General features: G+C 34.8%; 1 protein-coding gene across 7 annotated transcripts in view; it reads right to left on the bottom strand.

The window, feature by feature from the left end:
• Positions 1-21,619, bottom strand: part of Lrfn5 (leucine rich repeat and fibronectin type III domain containing 5) — a 297,221-nt gene that overhangs the window by 246,330 nt on the left and 29,272 nt on the right. The gene's annotated exons all lie outside the window — the stretch shown is intronic.

The raw sequence follows: 21,619 nt of genomic DNA, 5'->3' as shown, positions 1-21,619 counted from the left end.
AAATACCTGAGTTAGATCCCTGAATCCACACAGTGGAAGAAGGGAGTTGACTCTGGGAAAATTGTCCTCTGATCCTACATGTGCATGCCATAGTACTCAGGCACATGCATGCATCCACAATAGTGCCTGGGTTTGGTGACTGTATATGGGAAGAATCCCCAGGTGGGGCAATCTCTGGATGGTCTTTTCTTCAGTGTCTGCTCCACACTTCATCTCTGTAACCCCTTCCATGGGTATTTATTGTGGATGCCAAAAAGTGCTTGCTGATAGAAGTCTGATATAGCTGTCTCCTGAGTGGCTCTACCAGTGCCTGACAAATACAGAGGTGGATGCTCTCAACCAACTATTGGACAGCACAGAATCTCCAATGAAGAGCTAGAGAAAGGAACTAAGGAGCTGAACGGGTTTGCAGCCCCATAGGAGGAACAACAATATGAACCAACCTGTACACTCCAGAGCTCCCAGGGACTAAACCACTAACTGAAGAGTACACATGATGGGACTAATGGTTCCAACTGCATATGTAGCAGAGGATGGCTTTGACGGGGATGAAGAGAGGAAAGGTAGAAAGAATACAGGAAAAGAAAGAAGGAATGACCATGTCTGGCAGAAAACCATGTAGGCTGCCTACAGACCTCCTCACTCCTCCTCTCCATATATTTGTGTATGTTATCCCACACTCAATCCCTCAGTCTCATGTCCTTAGCACTGCAATAGATCACCAGCTGCATCCTCCCTTCCCCCCATGCCCATATCGCCTGTGGATCCCAAAGACCATTTCCTCTTAACTTCCATGCCAGCTAACAACTGTATTCAAGCAGGCACCCCTTATACAACCAAAGAGAATATTTGCCAGAAAAACTAGTAAGCTTCCTTCAGGCTTTATCTTCTCCATCTCTTTACTCAGACCCAGTCCCTTTTATTACAAGAATATACCAACTGCAGCCTGCCTTCCTTATTACCCTAATCTTCTGGGCATCCCACATAACATCCCCTCTTGACTTCTCTCGCCCAAATGGTCTCTGAATCCAAGCCTCCAACATAGGCAAGCATTCCCTGTGGACACACCAAGCAATCAGGCTAGTAAAAGATACAACATGTAGCTATCATACTCTTTGAAAATCCAGAGAGAAAATAGAAACCAAGGAACAAACCACTAATCTAGCAAAAACAAACTCAGAAATCAGAACCTAAACCAATAATCACCCCCAACTCAGATGCCGAGATGCCAGTTTAAGAACACAAACCGTAACAGCCAGGGAAACATGTGTTCATTAGAGCCCATTTACCCTACCACAGGCAGCCACACATATTCCAATATAACTGAAGCACAAGAAACAGATCTTAAAGCCAAGTCTATGAAGATAATAGATGACTTTAAAGAGAAAATGAATAAGTAGCTTAAAGAAACTTAGATAAATACAAATAAACAATTGGAGGAAATTAATAAGTACCAAGTGGAATGGAATTGTCCTAGAACTGAAAATGGAAACAGAAGCAATAAAGAAAACACACAAATAAAAGGAATGTGAGGAATGAAAAATTTAGGAATTAAAAAAGAAATAAAGAGCCAGCTTCAGTAACAGAATAGAAGAAAATGAAAAGAATCTCAGCCATTGAACAGACAATAGAAGAAATCGATACACTGGTCAAAAAAAAAAAAAAAACCATTAAATCTAAAAAAATTCCTGACATGAAATCTGGGACACTATGCAAGACAAACAAACAAAAATAAGAATAATAAAAGAATAGAAGAAGAAAAATTCCATATCAAAAGTCCAGAAAATATTTTCAACAAAATCCTAGAAGAAAAAATTTGTACCTAAAGAAGGAGATACCTATAAGGGTACAAGAAGTATATAAAACACCAGAGATTGGACCAGAAAAAACCCTATGTATAAAATAATAAAAGACTGTACATATGAACAAATAAGGAGTATTAAAAGCTGCAAGGAGAAATGAACAAGGAACATAAAATACAGAGTGATTAGAATGAAACCTGTCTTCTCAACTGAGACTCTCAAAGCCAGAAGGACTTTGACAGATGTAATGCAGACGCTAAGAGACCATAGATGCCAGCCTAGATTACTATACCCAACAAAAGTTTTAATCACCATGGATGGAAAATAATAAGATATTCCATGATAAAGTCAAATTTAAACAATGTTTACCTACAAATTCATCCCTACTGAAAGTACAAGATGGCATAAAAATGTGAACCAAGACCAGGGGAAAAAAAAACTAACATCAGCAAAACCAGAGAAAGGAAAGGAAACATGTACATATACATACCATTACCACCACTACCACCACCACCACCAACAACAACAACACTAACAACAACAAAATAACAAGAATCAACAATCATTGGTCAATGATAGCCCTCAATATCAGTGGTTTTAATTCCCCAATAAAAAGCTTCAGACTAACAGAATGGATGCAAAAACAGGATCCATTTTTCTGCTTCATTGAAGAAGAACATCTCAACATTAATGGTAGATATTACCCTCAGGGTAAATGACTGGAAAAATATATTCCAAGCAAGTGGATCCAAGAAGCAAGCTGGTGTTGCCAATCTAATATCTAACAAATTAGATTTCAAATCTAAACTTATCAAAAGAGATGGGGAAGGACATTACATACAAAGAAGAAAAAAACAACAAAGATTGCATTTCAATTCTTAGCATCTATGCCCCAAATGCAAGGGTAAACACGTTTGTAAACAATTCACTAATAGAGTATGAATTACATATTGATCCTCACACATTCATAGTGGGCGACTTCAATACCCTAATTTCACCATGAACAAGTTATCCAGGCAAATTCCAAACAAAGAAATACTGGTACTAACAGACATTGTAAGCTAAATGGACCTAACATATGTTACAGAACATTTCATCCAAACACAAAAGAATATACATTCTTTTCTGTGCATCATGAAATTTTCCCCTGAGAAAAAGCAAGTCTCAAAAGATAGAAGACAATTGAAATAACTCTCTGCATGCCACCAGATCCCCATGAATTAAAACTGGACTTCAACAACAATGAAAAACTTACTAACACATGAAACTGAGCAGCTTTCTACTGAATGTAAAATGAGTCAAGACAGAAATGAAAGTAAAAAAGAAATATTTCTAGAATTGAATGATAATGAATGCAGAGCATACTCAAACTTAAGAAGGCCCAGTGAAACTGGCAGTAAGAATAAAATTCATAGCACTAGGTTCCTGCACTAAAAAATAAGGAAGGATTGCATATTAGGAACTTGCCAGAATACTTGAAAGTTCTAGGACAACAACAACAACAACAACAACAAAAACAACAAAATAATCATTTCATTAAAGAGGAGTAGATGGCAATAAAAAAAATCAAACTAGAGGATAAAATCACAAACATAGAAACAAAGAGCTGCTTTTTAAGAATATCAACAAGATAGACAAACACTTATCCAAACTAATTAAAACACAGGAGCAGAATATCCTCATTAACAAAACAAGAAACAATAAGGGGCAGCAACAGACACCAAGAAAATACTGAAGAACATAAGGGTATGCTTTAAAAACCTGTATCCTCCAGAATTGGAAAATCTAAAAGAAATAAACAATTTACTCCTAGGTATGACTTACTACAGGTAAATCAAGATCAGATGAACACTTTACACAAATCAATCACTTCTAGTGAAATTGCAGCAGTCACTCAACGTGTCCCAATCAATGAAAATCACTGGGCCAGATGGATTTAGCAAAGAAACCTAGCAGACTTCCAAACAAGAGACATTGCCACTACTCCTCAAATTATTATGCAGGAGGAACACTGACCATTTCTTTTGATGAACTCATGTTTACCATAATAGTGAAAACACAGAAAAACTCAACAAACAAAGATAAGCACTGATCAATTTTCCTTATGTACATAGTTTCAAAAATATTCAATAAAATACTTTTAAATAAACTCTAAAAAGATATCACTAACATCATTGCAGAGAAGTAGGTTTCACCCCACAGAAGCAGGTATGGATCAATATATAAAAATCATCAAATGTAGTCCAGCATATAAACAAACAAACAAACAAACAAAAAACAAGCAAACAAACTTTCAGTATCATCTCCATTGATGTAGAACATACTTTTGACAAAATCCAACACCCTTTTATGATAAAGATCCTAGAGAGATTACGGACACAAGAGCATATCCAAATATAATACAGGTAATTTACAGCAAACATATAACCAGTATCAAATTAAATGAAGAGCAACTCTAAGCAATTGTACTAAAATCAGGAACAACACAAGCTTGCGCACATCATATAGTACTTAAATATTTAGCTAGAGAAACACAACTGAAGGAGATCAAGATGATACAAATTGGAAAGGAAGAAGTCAAAGTGTTGTTATTTGCAAATGATATGATATATATATTATTATTTTATTTTATTTTATTATTATATTCATTTATTATTTATTTTTAGGGATATATATATACGTATATATATATATTCCTAAAATTTTCACCAGAGAATTCCTGTAGCTGATCCACATTTTCAGGAGTGGAGTCTAAACTAACTCCAAAACAACAGTAGTCCTTGCATATACAAAAGCCAAATGGACTGAGTACCAAATAAAGTAACCAACACCTTTCTTAATGGCCTCAAATAATGTAAGGAACCATGGGTAACCCTAACAAAGGAAGAGAAAGATTTAAATGATAAAAATTTCAAGTTTAAATTTAAAGAAAGAAATTGAAGAGGATATGAGATGATGGAAAGGTCTCTGATGCTCATCGATCAGTATGGTTAACATAGTAAAAATGCTTATCATATCAAAAGTAATCTGCAGATACAATGAAATTCACATAAAAGTCCAACACAATTCTTTACCAACCTTGGAAGGACAGTTCCCAACTTCCTTTGAAAAATAAACAAACGAACAAAATACAGGATAGCTAAACCAACTCTGAACAATCAAAGAACTGCTAGAGATATCACCATCCCAGATTTAGTTGTGTACAGAGCTGTAATAGTACAGATTTATGGCATTGGCATAAAAACAGACCCATTGATCAATGGAATTGAACTGAATATCCAGACTTAAACACACACACACACACACAAACACACACACACACACAAGCAATTCTACTAAAATCAGGAACAAGACAAACTTATGCCTTCACCTTTATGTTCTAGTCTCTTTGGTGTCTGTAGGTACTCTGCAGGCTACTGAAGGAGAAATGTCATCACTAATACAACCATAAAATCTTTAGTCTGCAATGTGTCCTACCTACAAAATAAGTTAGGGCAATAGTGGCACAGAACTTGTGGGAGGAAACAATTAATGTTTGATTTGTCTTAAAGTATACTCCACAACAAAAAAAAACCTATACCCAACAATGCTAAGATAACTAAGAACCAGAGACTAGATTGTCCAGATACCTAAAATAAAACGATTTATAACTGATCTAAAAAATGAATAAAATTATTTCTAATGACAGTCTGATATATTAAAAGACCAGTGCCTTATTCAGCCATGATCAGAGGTTTCTGCTAGCAAAAACAAATGCAGAGAACCAAAGTCAAACAATATGTGGATAGGGTTTAAATTGGAGGTCTCCATTAAATCCCTTTTCTCAGATGCAGGGGGTCCTGCAGAAGAGGAGTCAGAAAGACTGTAAGAGTCAGAGGAGAAAATATGACAATATAAAAAGGCATCTCACCTTATTCCTTCATGTCTTTCCTTATGCTATGCCATTCCAAGATTACAAATTCCCATTATATGCTCCCTAGTTAGGAATAAGGTGAGATGCTTTTTTATATTGTCATATTTTCTGAAGAATTTGGGAAGAATGGGGCTGGAGAGATGACTTAGCAGTTAAGAGCACTTGCTCCTTTTCCTTATAGAGGACCTAGGTTCAGTGCCCAGTATCCATTCAGTGCTCACAGCTGCCTGTAACTGCAGTTCCAGGGGACCTGATGACTTCTAGCTTCTGAGGGCCACACATGCACCCATACCCATTAAACAATTTTGAAGGAATGTATATTACTTTCATTTTAAAACAAAATAAAATCTGAAAGTAGAATATTATATTATCTAACAACCTATGAGAGAATTCTTTACTAATATATAAGAGAAAGGTACAGCAAATTATTTATTAAAATTTTTTGATTGAATTATTATATACTAATCAAAAGGCATCATATGGTTAACTCATTACTTTGTCCTTTGTAAGCACACTGTTAAATTGCCATAAATAACATAATTATAACTTGTTAATTACATGTTTGTTTTGCATTCATTTTTTATTTTGTGGGAGAGTTTATTGCTACATAACCCAGCTTAGCCTTGGTCTTGCAGGACTCTTACCTTGGCCTCTTGAATGCTATGTCTATAGACTTGTGTCTCTATGCCTGTCCCATTTCATTTTTTTTTTTTTTTTTTTTTTTTTTGGTATTTTTGAGACAGGGTTTCTCTGTGTAGCCTTGGCTGTCCTGGAACTCACTCTGTAGACCAGGCTGGCCTCGAACTCAGAAATCCGCCTGCCTCTGCCTCCCAAGTGCTGGGATTAAAGGCGTGCGCCACCACCGCCCGGCTCCCCATTTCATTTTTAATAAAAATGTTACTTTTTAAACTTTAAAAAAAGAGTCAGAGGAGAGGGAGGACACATTAAAACATGGCCCTCTGAGTCAACTAAGTAAGGCACACAGAAACTCACAGAGACTAAAGCAGGAAGCACAGGACTTCCCTGGGTCTACACTAAGTCTTCTTCATATATATTATAGATTTTTAGCTTCATATTTTTTGGTACTCCAGACTATGAGAATGAATGGGTCTCTGACTATTTTGTCTGGTCTTAGTACTCTTTACCTCCTCTTGGTTTGCCATGTCTAACTTCAATTTAAAGTTTTTGCTTCACCTTATTATATTTTATTTTGCCACATCTGGTTATCATCTCTTAGAATCCTGTTCTTTACTAATGAGATACAGAAAGGGAATGGATATGGAGGGGGAGGAATTGGGAGAAGTAGAGAAACCATAATCAGCATATACTGTATGAGAAAGAAGGAATCTCAATAATAGATTTCCAGTGTGGTTACATGAATAAATCTCCTTTTTGTGCTTTGGGTCCTCAGGTAATACTATCTCCAGCTTTCTGAAGAACCATCAGACTGATTTCCAGAGTGTTTGTATCAGCTTGCAATCCTACCAGCAATGGAGGAGTGTTACTCTTTCTCCACATGCTTGCCAGCATCTGCTGTCACTTGAGTTTTTGATCTTAACCATTCTGACTGGTGTAAGGTAGAATCTCAGGGTCATTTTGATTTGCATTTCCCTGATGACTAAGGTTATTGAGCATTTCTTTAGGTGCTACTCTCCCATTGGAGATTCCTCAATTGAGAATTCTTTGTTTAGCTTTGTACCCCATTTTAAATAGGGTTGTTTGGTTCTCTGGAGTCTAACTTCTTGAATTTCTTGTATATTTTGGCTATTAGCTCTCTATCAGATGTAGGTTTAGTAAAGATTTTTTCCCAATTTGTTTTTTGCCATTTTGTCCTATTGACAGTATCCTTTGCCTTGCAGAAGCTTTTCAGTTTTATGAGATTCCACTTGTCTATAGTTAATCTTAGAGCCTGAGCCATTGGTCCTCTGTGCAGGAAATTTCCCCTATGCCAATGTGTTCAAGACTTTTTCCCACTTTCTCTTCTATGTGAAGGTCTTTGACAAACAAACAACCCCCCCTAAAAAAAAAAAAAAGGAAAACAACTTTGAAGTGATTGAAAGAACTTATGCTAGAGTGTTCAATGAGTAGTTCTTCAAACAAAGATGATTACAATGTTCTGTTCAGGTGGAAGTGTAGACAACCGTCAACTGAAGTGTGGAAAATGGTTTTAGAAACAATTGCACTGTTACAGGAAAGGAAGATGGGCATCAGATGTAGGATGCCAGTTGGCTGTAGGAAGAAGAGGGGAGATAGTTTCAGAAAACTATGCACTAGGGACAGTGTATAAGGGAAGGAAAACAATTTGATGGACCACCCATCAGTTTTATAGATATAAAACTGGTAAAAGCACATGAATATATCTGCTCTATTCTCCTTTGCTGGCTTCTTCTGGGGAAAGGCAAAGATAGATGGTCCAGTTTTGTTTGCTCCCTAAACTTGTATGGGATGTGCAAAAAATAAAATAAATCCTAGGACTTCAAAATTAAGAAAGATGAGGAGAGGGATGGGGAGGAAATGAATGAGAGAAAATAAGTAATTTATAACATTTGAAATCAGCTTGCATTCACAGTATTTAAATCTCTATATTTAAATATAAATATTTAAATGTCTATTTAAATTTCAAATATACATATAAACTGTTGAAATCAATTTGTTTAAAATCATTTTATAGAAGTCTGAAAAAATCAGATACTCATATATTCTAAAATATTAAGATAATGAAAACAGAAGGCAACCACAGACAACTTGTTTTCAACCATGATTTCAAACAGGAGAAATAGTTTAAATTCTTTTCTTCCAACTCCCAAGAATTTGTTTTTACATTACATTTACTAACATATGCAATAATTCTACATTCACTAAAGGATCTTGCTTGATATTGTGAGGAAAGCAAGGGATGCATATGATCTGAAAGGAGAAAGAAAGAAAGAAAGAGAGAGAGAGAGAGAGAGAGAGAGAGAGAGAGAGAGAGAGAGAAACAAACAAACAAAGAAAGAGAGTGACTGGAAAGAGGGAGGTTTGGAGGGAGGGAGGAAAAAAGAAGGAAGGGAAGGTCAGGTGGGATGTGTAAGGAAGAGTTTGGGTTTTAAAAATACACTTCAAATACAATATATTCTAAAATATTTTTCCTTAACAATTCTTACAGGTCATAGCATTGTTCTAAATGTGTTTCTAGTTGAACAGGGATGTACTGAATTTCGAGTATTTTCATGGCTTTAATTTCTGTTATATTTCTTTATCAGCTTCTTTTATTAATCTATGTTCTGAAAGAATTTAATTAAATTAATAATATTTTAGTTCTCTCAGTACAACTTTTTTCACATATTTTAGGAAGAAATCAATAATGCACACCTGTATAACCCTAAATTACCTTTTCAACAATATATTTACCCAATACAAATTTTTGCTTCTGAAATACAAGTATGCTAAAACATCTTTAATAATGAATTCTTTATGAATTTCTCACTAAGAATATATAAAGCTCTTAATCTTTCTGATTACTTTTTCTAAAATATATAGCACAAATTATGACAGGGAAGAACAAGATAGCACACATATATAACAATATATTTTGCATTTAAAAGTCATGTTTTTTAATACAGCAAAATATGTATAGCTTAACTTTACATAGCACTAAAATATGTGCCAAATTGTATAAAACATTGTACAAAACAACTAAATATCTTCTCCAGTCTTTATTCTCAGGGTCAAGGGTTTAAAAATACAACAGTTTAAAACTAGTATGTGGGATTGATGAATCATGAAGCAATGGATCTTTCTAGCAATCCATATTGGCCTTCTTCATTTGACCTGACTCATTAAAAATGTAGAAATGAGATGTGCAGTTCTAATGCTAGAATCTATGCCAGCTCTTCATGATAGTCTCTCTTGACAGATATTCAGCTTTGCTGTCTTTTTCAACTTCTCTTATAATAAGAGCAGCTGAACAACAAGGAGGCAGCGCCTACCTGGGCCAGGAGATTTGACCTGGGTATTTTCTCAATGTGCATAGCAGCTGCCTTTGAAATCTCAGTGGGCAATTCTCTTTGTGCTGCTCATCTATTTGTGCAACATCCATTAAGCTGGAAGAAGACTCCTGGTATCTCCCTTTTCTCAAATAGAAAACATAAATTGAAAAGAAGTGACACAGTAAGTCTGCCAAAACCTGAAATTCAGATTGTAACACAAACAACCTTTCAGTCTGGAATCTATTTTCTCTACTAGCAAGGACAGTATTTTTCTTTTTCACCCACCTTCAGCATATTTATCTATCTCAGCACAGTGTTGATAAAAAAAATTATATCGTATAGGTTAGGTACTGCTTTCCTTGCTACAGTCTCTAATATTTATGGAATTTCTCCCAATGCTAAAATCACATTCAAATATTAACTCAGGGTCATATATGTGTTTTACACAATGAAAGGTGGTTTTAATTCTATTTAGTTGTAAATCAATAAATATGAAATGAATCTGTTGTCAGAAATATGACATGGTTCAATGTACATTTTCTCTCTCAAAGGTTTTTATGCTGATGTATTCATTTTTATCATGAAGTAGAGAGATGCTGCACTATGAATGCCGAGGAACCTTAGAAAGTTATTTGATATGACAATGTTTCAGATCGTCACAGTTTGATGTTTTAGGACAGTAGAATTAAGAACCTTAAACTCTAAATGAGAATCATTATCAAACCACCAGGACTTTGTCAGTATCAGGCCGGGTATACACTGTCAAATATCACAGTGAGAGTATATTTGTGGAATTTAAAAAAAAAATCAATGTTGAATTTCATATTGATTATCTCAAGTAAACCAAAAATGTCTGTATAGGCATTTATAGAAAAGCTACTCAATGACAAAGCTACTCAATATAAAATCAAAATATACTAAATTTATTATTATGCCATTTTGATTGAAAAGTTTGCAAATATCACAATTATCCTTTTAACTTAAATTGTTCAAAATATTACCATTTCAGATAAATAAGTAACTTACGATACTGTTGATGCTTTTTTTTTAAATGGTGAGAGTGGATCTTCTGACTGTGGATTTATTTTGTCCTCTTTATGAAATCTATAATCATATTCATTGTCATTTCTCTACAGAGTACCAACATGCCTGAGTATATAGTTAATATTTCATATCCCCTATCTAAAGTCCTTCCCAGACCTTCAGAATAATGTTTTCCAATGCCCTCTAAAGAAACCTTCCTGCGTCCGGAACTATCAAATACATCTCAAGCTACTGTGGTGTGGCTTTACACCAGGATGAGGATAGCAGCCCACAGTTCATGTAATTTGCACTTGAGAGAGTCTGGTATTTTCTAACTTTGTCTATCCTGTCATTCTAAATCTTAAAGTTTTATTTTCTTGCTTGAAATAGTCATTCTTGGAATTCTAACCCTGAGAGATCCACACATAGTTCCCAAGACAATAATCCATGTATGCTATTTAGACCTCAGATATTTCACCTCTGATTTGACATAAGCAACCAAAAGATGTGAGGATGCGGGGAGGGGGGAAACACAGTAACCTCAGAAGTTTTTAAGACAAAGCTGTTAAATCACAAGAGACGAGATTTTAAAAAAATGAAATTTGACAATATTTCTGATAATATTTCATGCTGCTACTATCTGTCTCTTATAAATAGTAGATGCTTGTACCTACCATTAAAAAGAAATCAGCTTTATGAACTATCAAGAGACAGGTTAATCAGATACTATGATAGACACATTCAAATATGAAAAATATGGCTTATGTGAATTTAAATTTCCAATTTTGCAATGCCCTAATCTTATATTTGCATTGCTTTTTCAAAGGCAATAACACAAGGACAGTGCTATTCCAATAAGATCAAGATGGAGAAATGAAAACCTGTAATACAAAAACAAGGCCTCTGTGGTCATCTGAAAACAGTTATGACTTCCATGCAAATATGCACGAGCAGATAGTGAAGTGCTACCTGCCAATTATTGTCCTTACATTTCTAATTAGTTGTTCCTTCTTACTTTAACATAATGAGCACTTGGGTTGGCATTGGCAATCAGACGTAAAATAGGACAGTACTACAACCAACTTCAGCTTATGTCATTACCAGGACTTCAATTTATTTTTCATGGTTGATCCCAGGAATACCACATTCAATATATGTCCCATTTGCAGATACCAAACCCAGACACAATTGCTGATGCCAAGAAGGACTTGCTGACAGAAGCCTAGTATAGCTGTCTCCTGACAGCTCTGCCAGGGGCTCTGCCAGAGGCTGAGCAATACAGATGCAGATGCAAGCAGCAAAACATCAGACTGAGCACAGGAACCCCAGTGGAGAAGTTAGTGTAAGGATTGAAGGAGCTGAAGGGGTTTGCAACCCCATAGGAAGAACAACAATATCAACTAACCAGACCACCTCTAGAGCTCCCAGGAACTAAACTACCAACCAAACAATATACATGGACTGGAGCACATGGCATATGTTGCATATGTAGCAGAGGGTTGCTTTATTTGACATCAATGGGAGGGGAAGCCCTTGGTACTATGGAGACTTGACACCCCAGTGTAGGGGGATGCTAGGGCAGTGAGGCAGGAGTGGGTGGATGGCCAGGGGAGCACCCACATAGAAGCAGGGGGAAGGGATGGGATATGGAGTTTGTGGAGGGAAAACTTGAAAGGGGGATAACATTAGAAATGTAAATAAATTAAATAAATTAAAAAATGATTAATACATAGTAAAGTATTATATACTATTTGGACCCATTTCATCCTTTTATATTTTTCAATTCCAATTTTACTTTAAACATAATATTTTCTTCCTACAAATCACATTTTAATTATTTATTGCTATGTAATTATGGAAACCAGACATTGAAAAGATTAAAAGGTAATGTCATAAACACATATAAAGTTTGCATTCTGGCAAAACAGAGTAGGAGTACCCAGTTTCTGGGACTGTCTCTTTCATGAAACCACCCACTCGGTCCTTAAAATAAGTGGATCTGAGTTGATGAACTCCTATTTTGGTAACATTGTGGAATAAAGAACAAGACTATATCCTCTTCTTTATTAAAGAATGGGAAAAATTAACTGTTTATCTGTAATTTCCATATTAAGCTCTGATGTGGGCTATAAAAAGTATTTACCATAATATCTATCTTTCAGAGTAAAGTTGTTTTATTACTGTGTGTTCCTATAGTTACTGAAACAGCTGGCTAAAAGAGGAACATAACTGATTCTTACTTTTGAAAATCAAGATGATGATGAGATTTATGGAAAACATTATTTTAGTGCTCTGGCACAGACAAACTACTATAGAATTTAGTTCCTGGTTTGCTATTTTTCATATAGATATTCTGGGAATTTTTTTTACCTGTATATAACAGTAATGATCTCAAGTGTTCCTACCTCACAATGCTTCTGTTACAATCAAAAGTATTAGCATAAGGCTAATGCTATGCTCTGTTAATAGGGTTTCCTAACAGAAGAGACAATCCTAAACTCAGTTTCTCAGAAGCTTTGGGATCTGCTGCACTACCCTCCCACTCCTCTGTAATTTTACAACGTTCTAAAGGAAGTATGTCCCTAGTTTTGCTGATGCATCGGGGCCAATGCAAAAATGATGAAAACGTCACCTCTTAAATACAGAAGGAAACCGATGTATCCGGAGGAAATGGAATTTATCAAGCATTGAGTGATTATCATGGCTGCTGTTTATCACCAAACAGAAGGATTGTCTTTACAAGAAAGGGCTTCCTAAATGTCAAATGAAAAATCATGTATTAAATAACCTTAATAAATATTCTATAAAAAGAATGAATACAGAAACTCCAGGTGGTCACTTATGCCTTCTACTTTATGTATTTTGGTCAGCTTCTCCACAAGCTGACATGTATACTTATTAAAGTCTATATTTTAAAGTGCTAAAAACTCTAATAAATCATTTATAGAATACATATAATTGTTTATATGACATATAGTTTTTATTTTGTTAATTTCTCGTGATTCATAGACTTATATTCTTCCAAAAGGCACATATGATCATATATAACTTACGATATATAATTTTCAAACTAGTTTCAACTCATTGAGATTGACCAGAAGTGAACTTTAGGAATCAGTATTATTTTCTCCTGGAATATGAATTTTCCTGAAAGCATGATGGGGTGATATTAGATGAATGATAAAATAGAATTCATTAAGTCAGATATTTTTAAGTCTTTTACTCATTTCACAAGTTGAAGAAATTCAAATATTATGACATGGCAACCATTAGCATTTTTTCTCACTGAATTTGTCTTACTACATAGTCTCCAAATATATATTTAGGGAAGAAAGTGAAGGCTTTCCTAAGAAAAATAAATGACTATGTTCAGGGAAGAAAGTGAAGGCTTTCCTAAGAAAAATAAATGCCTATGTTCTAGAGATTGCCCATGGTAAGAGTGAAAATGATTATTGACAGTACAGGAAATTCCATATGCATACTAAGAGGACTTGCACAATGCTTAGTAGGGCTAGATTCCAAAACTTAGACTATTTCTCTTTAGTGATAACAAGACCTCAAAACATATTTCATCTACAAAATTTCAGACCTTTAAAGTCCTCCTATCGACATGCAAAGCTGTCATTAAAATGCATAGTTTATTCTCATGGGTAGCAATATGCTTATTTGATCAATATTGTCACAGAGAAAATGCAATTCCAAAGAGAAAACACATTTAACAAGGGCCTGTTGTTTGTGCAATAGGAAATAGGAGACTTGGGAAATGAGAATATTTTTAAACTTAACTTTGAGTTTGTAACAAAACCTGGAAAACTTCCTGGGTCTACAGAGTGGAACTGGTGGGTCAAGGGGAACCCTTTGAGGTACAGAACTGAAAATATCTCGTTCCACCCAGACAGTCCCTAAATCTTTCTTAAATCTCTAGAGAATGGGAACACATTCTCAGGTCCTTGAAAAAGACAAAATAAGTCATCAGCTCATCCATATTTTGAGTTGTATTATACACAAGTTACAGTTGTATATGATTAAGCAAACTATCATATCTAATCTCCAAATGAAATTCACAGTGCTCTGGACAAAAAGAAGATGGAGTATGCACAAGCCTGTATGGGTAGCTCTGCTCTTGACTGAGGACAACCCCAAACTTGCTCAACAGAATAACTTATTACTGTACTAGGATAGCAAAATGAAGATTGGAATTGCTAATTTTGAAGGAATCATTTTATAAACAAAGAGAAATACATCAAGACTTGGAATTAAACAGATGACGGTAAAACAGATTAAGAAAACAGAAAAAAAAATCCTTTATTCTGCAACTTGCTTCTGACAGTGCTTATGCATTTATATGTTTAAATGAAAGCAAAACATTTCAGAATATGTAACACTGAAACTATGTGATTGTCTTACTGTATAATGATGAAGGGAGAGAGAGAGGCTTCCCCTAATTATTAGCAAGAAGCTCAGCAGGATCCTTTCATAAGACCTCTTCATAGGCCTGAAGCAAACATAATCCTGCTTTCTGAATGTTTCCAGAGAGGGAGACATTTTCTGAAACATCTGTTGCTCTCCCTCTTGTGGGGAGTGACTTATGGGGAAGGATAATTGATTTGGACAGTCTAGCTTTGATCCTGAATCCTCCTCAATTTTTTAAAATATTTTTTGCATTAAATTTTTGATGATTCCATATATGTATACACTGAATTGTGGATATAGTCACAATGCATTGCTATCATCTCGTATGTACCTCCTACAGACAGATCTCTTTCCTTCTTCACAACAAGTCTACCATCCTATGCTCACAGTGTGTGTGTGTGTGTGTGTGTGTGTGTGTGTGTGTGTGTGTGTGTGTGTGTGTTTGCAGGTGTTCGATAGGTAACCATTTATATAATATGGGCTCATGACTCTATCAGTCCTGTCACTTCCAGAAGAGAATGTTTCACAGGACTCCTTCCCATTCTCTTTAATCTTTCTGCCAATTTTTATGTGACATTTCCTGGGTCAGGGAGGTAGTAGTACATATATCCCTTTACTACTGAACATTCAACACTCACCCATAGTTTAATCCTTTGTCCAGTTATAAGTATCTAGTAACTATCACCAAATGTATAAAGACAATTCTATGCCCAAGAGGGCTAAAAAATATTGCCTAAGAGTATCCAGAAGGTATTTGGCTACAAATTTCTTTAGCTCTGTATCAGTAATAAGTTCATCCCTAGGACCTATGGCACCTTTAGCCATATTTTCCCCTCAGAGTTACAATATTAGTTATATGATTCTTTCTGTAGAGGGGACCTAAATTCTGGTCAGAAAGTGATTGGATACTTGTAAAACAATAGTTCCATTCTTGTACCAAGAGGAATATCTTTCTTGGCAGTTTGGTACTGTAGAACTCTTTCACAATTGGATAAGATCCTGCTTGCCTTTTCTCTACCAGCAGTCTGAATAGCATCTTCTAGTCCAATGGTAGCCAATACAGTGGAGGCTTGCAGCTTAGTTCCAGCCTAGACCATTTGTGCCCAACATCTTAAGTATATGTTGTAATCTCTGGTGAGTAACCAAAACTAATGTCCATAGCCTTTATTGGATTGGAATTTCTGGTAGCTTCATGGACAACAACTAATAAGAGATATTCTAATTTTTATATGATAATATTCTGTTTCATTGGATTCTTACGAGTAGGAATCCAGTATATAGTGAACTGGCTACAAGCCCCTACAGGTTTGTGCACATATTTTCAACTGCCTTAGCTACTGTGACTGGTACTGAAGACACACAGGCCATATTGATGCTTCATACACAGGAAGACCAAAGGGATTACGAGAAGTCTTAAGACCTCCAAAATGAAAATGTATTTAATCCCAATCAATTAGCTCTAGAGGAAGTAAGTGGAAACTCATAGTTTTGTTGCTTATTTATAATTCTTTTGCCAACTTCATGATCATGTCTCAATAGCCTCCTACCTAGAAGTTTACACAATCTTTAATCCTGGCTTTGGCTCAATTATTTCCCTTACTCATTAGAATAACTACTATATGATTAGATCATAATATAATTTTCAGAAGTACAATTTTCCAACTAAAAAAACTCTAAAATGTCACAGAAAGTTAGTAAAAATTCTTATTGCTATGAGAATTTAAGTTATTTCTTCCCATTATTAACCTATTTATATCACATTTTTTATAAAAGCTAAGGGTATCCCATATGTCCAAATGTTTTATAAGACCTATTCCTGTCCTGGTCACATTGCTCCTTCATTTTAAAATATGTGCTCTCTAATTTAAAAACTGTGATCTTTCAAGGTCCACTGGGATTGTTAGCATTGGCATCTATCTTTCTCTCATTTAACCACATGACTCTTTGGTCTAAGTTCACCCTTCACATTCTGCTTTAAATAAAATTATTCCTCAGATTTTCATGTTTCCCAAGCATATAACAGCTTAGCTTTCTTTGAAACAAGTATAATTTTCTTATGTTAATCATTCACATTTTACTACATAGTGCATTCTGGCATAAGGATAAATTCCTGTCAGAATATTAAACTTACTTAAAAGATTAGCCATTTCAACTTAACATTTGACTGCATATTTTAACTTCTAAAATGAGACGCAAAATCTTGACACTTCAGTACTTATTTAAACACTTTAGTTTCAGAAGCTTTCAGTCATATTTTCCATACTATCCTCTATAGAGACCCATGAATGTACAAGTGATACCTTTTAAATATTTAGTTATTGAAAAAATACCTCCTTCACTTTTATTTTATCTGTACAAGTATTTGTCTGCATGTTTGTCTGTGCACTGCCATGTGTGTGCAGTGTCAGCAGAATCTGAAATAGGATGGCAGATCCCCTGAGATTAAATTAGAGGTACTATTGAGCCACTATGTAAGTACTGAAAACTGAACCACAGACCTCTGGGAGAGCAGCCAGTGCTCCTAACAGCTGATGGATCCATCACTCCAGTCTTTACAGGGCCAGAGACAATTGAGAACATCAAGAAAACCATAACCTGTAACCATAGCAAGACCGATGCACATATGAACTCACAGAGACTGAGGTAGCATGCATAGGGCCTGCAAGAATTTCCTCATGCTAAAAATAATAAACACAAACTTCCATCCCTAATAGAGAAGCTATTGCCCATTGATAACCACTTGTAAATAAGAAATTAAGTCTCTCGAAAGGAATCTCATTGGGGATACAAACCACACTTCAGGGCAGGCACCATGACAAGCATTGGATGGCAACAGAAAACAAACTCAAAGAAAGACATCATTAGAGGGGTTTTGTCTCCTAATGTTTTGTCATGGGGTTTTTTTTCAATGCTTTACCTTACAGGATCTTTGAATAAAGATTATGGCTTCAAGTTTTGTGGTTTTCTGGGATTACTGTACATACAAAGTTGTGTGTCTATATGTATTTCTTGTCCCTCTTCTTTGGCTATTTTCCTTCTGCTTGTTTTGTCCAGTTCACGTTTGTTTGTTTGTTGTGTTGTACAGTTTTATTTTATTATTTCAGTGCTTGTTAGTTTTCTACGGTGGGGCAGAAAGAATGTGGGTGTGAATGGAGGGGAGATGAGGATCTAGGAGTAAGAGGGGGAATTTGAAACCATAGTCAGGATATACTCTATTAAAAGCCTATTTCCAGTAAATGAAAAATAGAGAAAAAAGAAAGATATATTTGTGTTTATATTCAGATTTTCATATTTCTTGACCTAAAATAATTTATAGAAAAATAAGAAATCATAGGATAATTCAAAGTCAAAATAATTGAGCTCTATAAGCAGGCAATTATTAATGAAACTACTTTTGTAGCTGCCGTTTGGATGCAACTTGTAGGTACGGGGCAAGTATCTGTATAAAGTTTTACAATAATGCATTTATGAGAGTATACACTAAATAACCTATATAAATGTATTATTATACATCAAAACATGGAGGGAGAGAACTAATGCCAATACTGTCATGTTGCTGTGATTTGAGTCTGTCTTCTATAGGTTTATGTCTTTGAACACTTGACCCCACCTGGTGGTGATGCCACTTAAAAATGTTGTGAAACCTTTAGAGAATGGAAATTCATTGGATAAAAATGGGTGTCTTGTGTTGATTTGAAATTTAATCACCTGGGGAGACTTCCTGCCTTCTGTCTGAATCCTTACTGCAGATGGCTACAATATGATCGCTTAAAGAGAGAGCTGCCAACTCTTCCCCATCATAGACTGTTTTTCATCTTAAATTATGAGTCAAAATATAGCTCCCTCTCTTGTATTCTTTTCTTGTAAGAAATTTGGTCACTGAAATAAGAAAGGTAACTCATGCTTAACATAAACAATCAAAACTAAAACTGTTTGTTTGTTGGTTTGTTTTTTAAATCTATATCAAACTCTATAGCCCAAAAGTGAACAAAAGTACTTTGTTACCTCTAATTCATGTTATTAACATGTGCAGTTCTGGGAGTCAATTTACTAGACAAAAGGCAGTCACACTCTAAAAAAAAAAAAAAAAAAAAAAAAAAAAAAAACAAAAAAAACAAAAAAAAAACCTCTTTGAGTTTCATGTCTATGATTAATTTAGTTCTTCTTAGAGAATTACACAGTTCTCCTTTGGCTTGAACATTACATAATTCTACTATTACATTCTATAAAATATCAAGCCTGGTATGGTATGTCCTTTCCTGTATTAAACTATCTGTTTTCATGAATTTTTGAACACGAAGAGACCACATGGGGGAAAAACTACATTAGACAAAGGCATTTAAGAATGGTATTGGCACTAGAAAATTATTATAACTTACTAACATTTTTGGTATTCTTTGAAAATGAGTATTACCATCTATTCAGGAGAAAAATGCAAAAGGTTTTTCCAGATAATTTTAAAATTAAAGTCCAATTACAACACTTCTTCCTTCTATTTCCTCCCCCCAAATTTTCCCATATAATCCTTCTCTCTCTCACTCACATGCATAGCCTCCTTATATTGTTATTGCATATATATATACATATATGTATATGTATATGCATATATACATACACACACTTAGACACATATTTCATATATATATATATTTCATGGTTCAGGATTAGTCATTTTTCACTGGACAACCAATTTGTGTGCTCTTTCCTGGGAAAGACTACCTACCCCTCTCTAGAAGCCAGACCCATAAAGTCTTACCAGCAAACCTGCTGAAATGTAAGCTGAACACGGATGATGATGTCAAACCTACATACAGATATATAGGGAACTGAGGCAACTTACTTCTACCTTTTAAAGACTTTTTACCAAAGCTGAGATCACTGTTGGTTCAAACAGACCTACAGTCAAGTGTAGTAAATGAGGCCCATTCTGGTGAAGTTTTATTTTAATTTTTAACTACAGAAGTGAGAAATTAGAGAAAATATTTTCACTTCTTTTTACAAAAAAAAATTAAAGGAAAAACATAATGAATACTCACAATATTACCACACATAATATGATATTTAAAATGATTTTTATAGAATTATATCTGATCCTATACCTACTTAGACAGTACAGACATGACTGTCTCTTTTCATGTCAGGTTTGTTTGCAATTAAGATCAGTAAAACTATTTTAGTAAGCTCCCTCACATACATTAAAGCAGTATTTTAAAGTGGGCTTGGATAGATGCTCATATTTATTCAAATCTTCTCAAAGGTTTCAGATATGACATTTAAAAAAGGATAAAAAATTGAACATATAATAATAATTAATTAAAAAAGAACTATAACTGCTTCCCAAAGGAGCCCAAAAACCTGAAATCAAGTCAGAATGTTATAGAATAAAAATACTATGTTATTAAAAAACCTTTGCATAGTTAATTTTAATAATATTCATTTATATGTGAGTTATAATATGTATTTTATCTTAAGTATTTTAATATGAATAACAACTCAGTATGGAAATAATAAAGATATCACCCTGGGATAGCTTAATTGTAATCTGGCTTAATGTTTCAGATTGCCATTTTTAAATCCAATTGTAACCACAAATTCACAAATTCTTGAAGTTTTACTTAATTAATGAAGACACAGATTCAGGGAGACCAAAATGTTTGCCAGGGTTAAAATAATTTTAAGAGAAGTCTAAAAATAAATCTATTTCCCACTAACTATGAAAAAGCAAAAAAAAAAAAATGAAACAGGCTTAAAACTCATTATGTTTACAATTAATGTTCATTATAACAGTAAAGTACGTTTTGTATACATGTAAGGATTTTAATATAATTTAAAGAGGTATGTGTGCTTGAGAGAGATAAGTAAACAACTAAAACTGTTTATTTTTCTGCCACTACTAGCATTCTAATGTTTTTATTCCTGGCCATTAATATTGCCTTGGCTAAGAGTATGGGGAGATAGATAATTATGTTTTCTAATATTGAAACCTTTCATCAAAGGTTGAGTTTTGTGAGGATTAGGAAAACAAAACAAAATGTGATTATAATTCTCTGTTCCATTAAAAAGTAGCTGTCAATTAACACCGGAACTGACAACTGAACACCATGAGGAGAAGGAGAATCTTGAAGTTATCAGCCCTAAATGGGATGTCTATACCACAACGCTCCCTTCAAGGGTCAGCGACCTATGCAGAAGTAGGGAATGTAACAGAAAGATCGTAAGAGCCAGTGATGGTGATGTATAACTTCACAGAAATAATTCTATTCAGACACAAAATGGCAGAAAGGAACTCATGGAGATTATGACAACATGCACAAGACCTACATAAACTCAAACTCTACAAACTACAACGTTACAAGAAGGGAGGTGAATATGAATCCCAATGTCTAACTGAGGAGCTATTGGCATGGGATTGCTACCCTGCTAAGAGGAGGAATGTCAGTTTTCTTCAAAGGAGTGACACATATTACATAGTCCACACTCCAAGAAAGGCTCCACATTCC

Source organism: Mastomys coucha, unplaced genomic scaffold (assembly GCF_008632895.1).
Source record: "Mastomys coucha isolate ucsf_1 unplaced genomic scaffold, UCSF_Mcou_1 pScaffold6, whole genome shotgun sequence".
NCBI lineage: Eukaryota > Metazoa > Chordata > Mammalia > Rodentia > Muridae > Mastomys > Mastomys coucha.
The sequence above is the reverse complement of the archived record's forward strand: the minus strand, read 5'-3'. Positions and strand labels throughout refer to the sequence as shown.